Source organism: Marmota marmota, unplaced genomic scaffold (genome assembly GCF_001458135.2).
Source record: "Marmota marmota marmota unplaced genomic scaffold, marMar, whole genome shotgun sequence".
Taxonomy (NCBI): Eukaryota; Metazoa; Chordata; class Mammalia; order Rodentia; family Sciuridae; genus Marmota; species Marmota marmota.
The window spans coordinates 30394794-30402822 of NW_026000211.1; the positions used below are offsets into that span (position 1 = coordinate 30394794).

General features: G+C 31.3%; 1 non-coding gene across 1 annotated transcript; it reads right to left on the reverse strand.

The window, feature by feature from the left end:
- Window positions 1–1928: 1928 nt before the first annotated feature.
- Window positions 1929–2035, reverse strand: LOC125612911. Its single transcript, XR_007343398.1, has one exon. It is a non-coding gene; the product is annotated as a U6 spliceosomal RNA (small nuclear RNA).
- Between the last annotated feature and the right edge of the window lie 5994 nt (window positions 2036–8029).

The window sequence follows — 8029 nt, forward strand, 5'->3', positions numbered from 1 at the left end:
CTGGCTATTTTGTTTTATTTGTTTTTTATGTCTTATTCCAAATAAATTCTTGTTCATGCTAATGTTCTGAAGCATTTCCCCTTTGTTTTCAGTTTGTTGTTGTTTTGGGGTTTTTTTGTTTTATTTTGTTTGGTACTGGGATTAAATCTAGGTTTGCTCTTCCACTCAGCTATTTTCTCAGCCTCATTTTACTTATTTATTGTTTAATTTTATTTTGAGTCAGGATCTTCAATAGTTCCTTAGGGTCTTGGTAAGTTTCTGTGACTAGCCTAGAACTTGCAATCCTCCTGCCTCAGACTCCCAAGTGGATGAAATTACAGGAATGTACCACCGCACCTGGCTCCCCTATGTTTTTCTAGTAGTTTCAGAATTTCATGTTTTAAACTTAACTTTTTATTTCATTTTGATTGATTTTTACAAATGGTAAGAAACAGGTAGCTAGTTTCATTATTGTGAATGTAGACTCCAATTTTCTTAACACTGTTTTTGAAAAGACTATCCTTTCCCCTAATGTGTGCAGTTAGTACTTTTGTAAATGATCTATTGTCTGAAGATGTGAGGCTTTATTTCCTGGCTTTCTATTTTATTCCATTGATGTGTTTGTGTGTGTTTGTGTTTGCATGTGTTCATGTGGTATTTGTAGTTTTATGAATAACTTCATTGTCTTTTTTACAGGGAATGCACTGAACATATAGATTGCTTTGGGTCATATGAACATTTTCATAATATTGATTTTGTCAAACAATGGATGCAGAATTTCTTTCTTATTTTTGTGCATTCTTTAACTTCATTGTTGTTATTGTAGGTGGGCTCAGGGTTTTTGTTTGTGTGTTTCATTTTGTTTTTGAGATTGGGAGGGGGGTCTTTCATGATGTTGCCCAGACTAAACTCACTCTCCTGGGCTCAAATGATCTGCTTCACAAGCCTCCTGATTATCTGAGACCACAAGCATGTGCCACCACATTTAACTTGTTTCCTCTTCAATTTATTTCATCAATATTTTATAATTAATATTCATAAACATTTTTGGTCTTTGAATTTAAATAATTTTTAAGCATTTATTTACCTGTTATAAATGAGTTTCATTTCTTGATTTCTTTTTCAAATAATCTGCTCTTAATGTATGACAAATTATTTTTGTATGTTAATTTTGTATTCTAAAAATTTGTTTAATTTGTTTTTTTATTTCTAATACTTTTTTTGGTGGAGTTCTTGGACTTATCTGTGTGATCATATGTTAACAATTATAATTTCATTTCCTTTTTCCAGTTCAGATTTTTAAAAATTTCTTCCTTCTCTCTCATTGCTCTCTGTATAAGATCATATCACAATAAAATAATGACAATTTGATTTCCTCTTTTCCAGTTTGATACTCTTCATTTATTCTTTTTATCTGATTGCACTGGTTAGATCTAATAAATGGAGTGAAACAGGTAAAAATAAACATCCTACAGCAAACACTTTAAAATACCTCCTTCCTTAAGTACTACTTGATGTGTTTGTTTTCTTGATTTATTTTATAACCAATCATTTATTTTTATAACATAGTTTTCAAATTTATTAATTTATTTTGCAAATTAGTTGTTTGTCTTTATCTGAAAATTTCCACTGAACATAAAGCCATGTGTACTTTCCTCCATGTTGTACTCACAATATATAACATGGAACATATCAGGGATTCAATAAATATTTGATGAATGAGTTCTAAGCTAATTGTGTTTCAACTGTTTTTCAAATAAATGGACACGTGTTATTACTAATTTTTTTTTATTCTGCAGACTTGATTTCCCCTTTTTAATATAATAATTTCTTAACTTTATTAATCTCTGAACCAAACTTACTTTTACATGTTTTCATTATCTAATGAAGAAAGCAGCTGTCAGTTGAATAAAGAAGTAAGATTTTATTGAAATATAATCACACTATCAAAATGTATGGAATGCCTTATGAATTTGTATGTCATTCTTGTGCAGGGACCATGTTAACCCTCTCTGTATCATTCCAGTTTTAGTATATGTGCTGCTAAAGCAAGTACCCCTAACTTTTTTTATTATGGCTCAATTTTGCAATCCTTCTCTTCCCTAAGAGATTCCCAAACATGTCCTAAATTAATTAACTGTCTATTAGGTTATAAATCCCTCGAAGGAGATAAATTTCAATTTCATCTGTCTTTTAGTTTTCCCTCTCAAAAACATTAAATATTAACACATTGGTCTCAGGGAACTAGCAACTCAAGCTAATTTCAGATATTTGTAGAGCTGATAATATTGTGTAGACAATCATACAACTTTTATTTTCACTTTCTATAGAATAGTGATATATAATTCTTTAAAGAGATCTAAAATTATGCTTCAGGGTCACATCATAGAGTAATATCTAAGTTGCATGTTAGATGTTTTAGGTACTGCATTTCACAGTTTACTAGAAAATAAAAAAACAAAAATCTATTTTATATGAGGTGCTTTTTTATATTTTGGAGATGAATTACCTTACGATGAACAAGTACAGAAAATCAGTATTTTGCTAAATCTCTTCTCTATTTACTTTGTTTTGATGTAAATTCTTATGGTTTATGTGTGAAAGGATATACAGACTCGATGAATTCATATATAGAGTGTCTTGTGCATGTTCATATATTTGTACATAAAAATATCTTTCCCTCACTTGTAAATAAATTGCAATCACCAGCATGAAATGAGAACATGTGAAATGAACTGTTTTCTTCCATTGTTGAGAGAATAGCCAAAGCAGAATAAATGAAAGCTATATTACTATGTTGCTTCTATGTCCTTTTCCATTTATTGATAATCAACCCAAAGTCTTAAATTATAAAAGTGTGGGCACAGTGTTAGCACTAGTGATATACCTTAAACCTGATAATGTATACTAAGGGCATGAAGATTAATTATTCTTAAAGCAGAACCTGATTTAATGATACAGAGGAGCCATTTAAATTGCTATTCAGTAAATACTTTCTTACTTTCAAGATATTGGCTATAAAATCATTCAAGGATAAATAACTAAAGACTGTGGAGCAATTAAAAGCATATTTGAAAATGTAAGTGTTTTTGAAGAGTCATTTTATAATGTTTTTTTATTATAATGCAGTTTCCGTAATTTTGCTTCTTTGTATTTAAACACATAAATAGTGATATCAATATCAGGTAAGTTGAAAAATTACAAATAAAGATTGATTTACAAATTGATACTTAGTGATCCCTAACAATATCTTTAAGTGAAATAAAAACTCCATTTTCTAGTTGTTGTATGGGCTTGGTGAGAGAGAAGATAAAGAATCATTTTCTATTTATCAGTGTGCATGGAATAAAGTCATAGTTAGAAAAGACTTCAGTGTTATCTAATCATGTTCCATAAAGATAACAGAGGAGACAAAACTTTTATGCTCAATTTAAATGAAGAAATTACTGTATTGCTCTAGGAACAAAAATTCTCATTTGTCTCTTGATGTGGATTTCATATGGAAAATGTTCATATTATTTTGCTTTTCCTCCTTTTTACAAAATTTAGACTAAATAATATTCATTTGTGATTAAATAGAGGTTAATAGAGAACCTACATCTTGGGAGCAAATTTTTACATCTCACACATCAGATAGAGCACTAATCTCTAGGGTATATAAAGAACTCAAAAAGCTAAGCACAAATCAATCAATCAACAAATATATGAAAAAAATGTTCATCATCTCTAGCAATTAGAGAAATGCAAATCAAAACTACTATAAGATATCATCTCACTTCAGTCAGAATGGCAGCTATTATGAAGACAAACAACAATAAGTGTTGGCGAGGATGTGGGGAAAAAGGTACACTCATACATTGCTGGTGGGACTGTAAATTGATGCAGCCAATATGGAAAGCAGTATGGAGATTCCTTGGAAAACTAGGAATGGAACCACCATTTGACCCAGCTATCCCTCTCCTTGGTCTATACTCAAAGGACTTCAAAATAGCATACTACAGGAACACAGCCACGTCAATATTTATAGCAGCACAATTCACAATAGCTAAACTATGGAACCAACAAGGTGCCCTTCAGTAGATGAATGGATAAAAAGAAGGTGGCATATGTACACTATGGAATATTACTCAGCAATAAAAGAATAAAATCATGGCATTTGCAGGTAAATGTACGGCAATGGAGAAGATAATGCTAAGTGAAGTTAACCAATCCCCCTCAAAAAAAAAAAAGCTGAATGTTTTCTCTGATATAAGGAGGCTGATTCATAGTGGGGTATGGAGGGGGAGCATGTGAGGAATAGACAAACTTTAGATAAAGCAGAGGGGTGGGAGGGAAAGGGGGGCAGAGGGTAAGCAAAATGGTGGAATGTGATGGACATTATTATCCAACATACATGCATGAAGATGTGAATTGGTGTGAACATACTTTATATATAACCAGAGATATGAAAAATTGTGCTGTATATGTATAATAAGAATTGTAATGCATTCTGCTGTCATTTATTTTTAAAAAATCAATTAAAAATTAAAAAATATTTTAGTTGTCAAAAATAATAATAAAATTGATGCAATAGTATTCAATAAATTGTAGACTTTATTTGAATCCTCTCAGCTTTACTACTAACCAAATTTTTGCCTCAATAACCAGTTTAAGATTCCACGTCCCATTTAGAGGACAATCTGTGACAAGTTCTCAATGTTTCCTTATCTTTAAGGACCATGACATTTTGAAGAATACAGGCTAAGCAAACTAGGGTTATATATTTGAATGTGAATAACAAACATCAAGATAGACTTCTCATCTCATCATGTCAGAGTAGATGATATCAATGGAAATTACTATGGATGCTATAAACCTTGATCACTTGGTTACAGTGATATCTCTTATCTTTTGCCCCTGTATGTTACTATGTTTATCTTTCATGCTCTAAGCATTAGGGGCAGGTCACAAATTTTAACACAAGGGGCAACAATTAAGGCTCTCCTGACTGAAAAAAAAAAGGAATACTAAATAATTTATGTACACATATAAAAATTCTAGAATAATTAATGAATGTTTTCAGAAAAAAAAACTTTCAGGTTATAAAATAATCTCTTTTTTTAAGTTTGTCTACAAATTTTAGCATCCACCCATGGATTATCCACTAATGGATTACTTTGATGCGCTAAAATTTTTTTTCTTCTTCTTCTTCTTTATTAGCTTCTTGGTGTTCTACAACTATTGAGAATCTTTTGTAAAGATATTTTGTCCATATTTATTCATTTATTATATATAAAATATTTTATCTATATATAAGAATCATAGACTGTTATATTTTTACATATATCTATACATCCACTTGTATTTATATATACATACACATATATACATATATGTATTTGCAAAAACTCATTGAAGTATGGAGTAACCCATGTACAAAGGGTTTATTTTAGTCTTTTATTCACAGCATCTTTCCTTGAATGATCTTGAGTCTCATTTTCTAAAATGTATTTTACTCAATGTACTTTTTGTATGCATGTAAAGTGATGACAATAATACTAACTCAAACCCCTGTGAGAAATATATTTATCACATATTTATCAATCAGGATCTGATATTTGTGTACAGTTCTTCTATTTCTTTAGGTTTATGTTGTTCAGTCATACTAATATTTTTCAAATATTATTAGCCTTTTATTATTCTGTAACTTCAGTTCAGATTTTTGAGAATATGATAATGGAATTAGTCTGTTGTCAATCCTAGCTTCCTGCAACAATGTGTTTTTTGTTTGTTTGTTTGTTTGTTTTTCAGAAAGCAAAGCATATAATTTCTGAGTTTAGCTATGACATAACCTCTGTATAGTATAAAAAAGTGCCAATATGTTAAAAATTCTCTGTGTTTGCCCATTTTAGGCATCACCACCGTACACTGGAAATCATTAACCAGTTGTGTATCCTTTTCTATTCAGTTCTTCAATGGATTTTCCCTATGAGGCACAATCTATTTAGGTAGAGTTCACCAAATTAAATGTTAATCATTTCCCAAACCACCCTTCAGGTTGGCAGATAAAAGTAATCATCACATCATTCTTAATTCACTAAATCATCTTTGAAATTGTCAAAAGCTAGTTGGCTGTTTGCAGATCTCTATTTCTGGGTTCTCTCTTCTAGTCTGTCTGTTTTAACCTGTGCTGTGCTGTTTTGTTAAATATAGCTCTATAGTAAGTGATAATATTGGGTAATACGAGTGTTCTGTTTGTTCTTTTTTCTTAATTATTTTGGCTATTTCACTTTGCATAAATTCCATATATTAAAATTAGGTTTTGACACATACAAAAATGATTATTGGGGACTTATCTGGATTGCACTGAATCCACTGATTGAATTAGACAGTTCTGATGTTTGCTAAATATTGTTTTCTAATAGAATTATACATCTTTCCATTTGTTTAAACCTTTGACCTTTTTCAATAGTCTATTATCTATTAACTTTTTCTTATTATTTAAGGCATCTTTTTTTCTCCTCAGATTGTTGAAATTTCTTCTTTATGTATATGCTCATTCCTTCAGTGTAATTTCCATATATTTCTTGTGTTTGAGATTGAATCTAATAGATTTTTTCATTGAGTTTGTAGAATTTGAAGGCATTATTTATTCAAACTTCTTGTGTCTCTTATCTTTTCTGGTGGGAGACTTCATTTTTTCCAAATATTGTACATTGCTTGAAATTGTTCTACATATTTTGCTTTTTAAAATTTCCTTATCTCTGGGTTTATTTTTTGATACTTTTTTTTTCTATAACTTGTAGTTATTTCAGCAATATCTAATTATCCAATAATCTAATATAGGGTATTTTCCTATCACACTTTATAGTTTCCTCTCCACATATTCTATTTGAGTATCTTTCATACCTTCATGTCTCTATTTAAAATTTGAAAACATGGATTGAATTACAAATCTAACATCTTTGTCATTATCTCTTTTTCTATTATATTTTTTTCTTCTCCTAATTGTGGTTGTATTTTCCTGCATTATTCATTCCTGGCAATTTGTTGTTGGATACTAGAAAATGACTCAAATTACTTGAGGAAAGAATTTTTTGTATTTCTTTGAAGATTATTGTATTTTGTTTGTGATATTCTTCATTTACTTGGACACATTATAATATGTTTAAGTCTTGCTTTAAAGATTTATAATAAGTCAGGCAGAGTTGCTTACAGCTATAATCCCAACAACTCTGGAGAATGAGGAAACTATTCACAAGTTCAAAGCCAGCCGGAACAACGTAGTGAGACCTTGTCTCAAAATTAAAAAAAAAATAAAAATAAATAAAAAAAATAAATAAATAACGCATTATGAGAGAAGATGGGAAATGCTTAGTGTATGACAAATAATTTACTATATCTAAGGCAGGACCCTTTTATTGCATTCAGCTTAGTGCTTCATCAATATTTTCTTCTTTATGAACTAGATGTAGCAGACACCAATTCTGCTCTGCCAGGCATTTTCAGTTCTAACATTTTCAAATATTTTTCAAGCATGGAATATTTTTTTCAGTAGTTTCATAGTGTTCTTAGGTAGAGCAATATTCAGCCCAGGACATAGGAACCTGTGCCAAACTCCGGAGTGCTCTCTGTGCAGTATCCACCTGTGAGGCACTATGCCTATGGGTTTATGTGCCTTTATATTCTTAGACTCTCAGTTTTACATAAACTCATGAAACAAACCAGTCTCCAACTGGATCCGGTGCTGTTGTTTGGAGACTCTTTATTAAAGGCAGATGCTGAAAACACTAGCATTAAAAATGTAATGATGGGGGATCCAACATGGCGGCCGGCAAGGAAGCAGCACTTTCAGTATCTCCACATTAACCGGATCAGAAACACCCATTAAAACAGCTACATTCTACCTACTGAGGAACTTCTAGCAAAATTCCGCTGAAAGGAGACCTGCCAGGAAGTAGTAAGTTATATTAGAGGTGACAGTTGGCCCCAGACAAGTGAATCTTGGCCGGCCACGCGGGCGCAGAGGTCCAATCCCGCAGCCACCGCCCAACCGGCTCTGCAAGCGGCC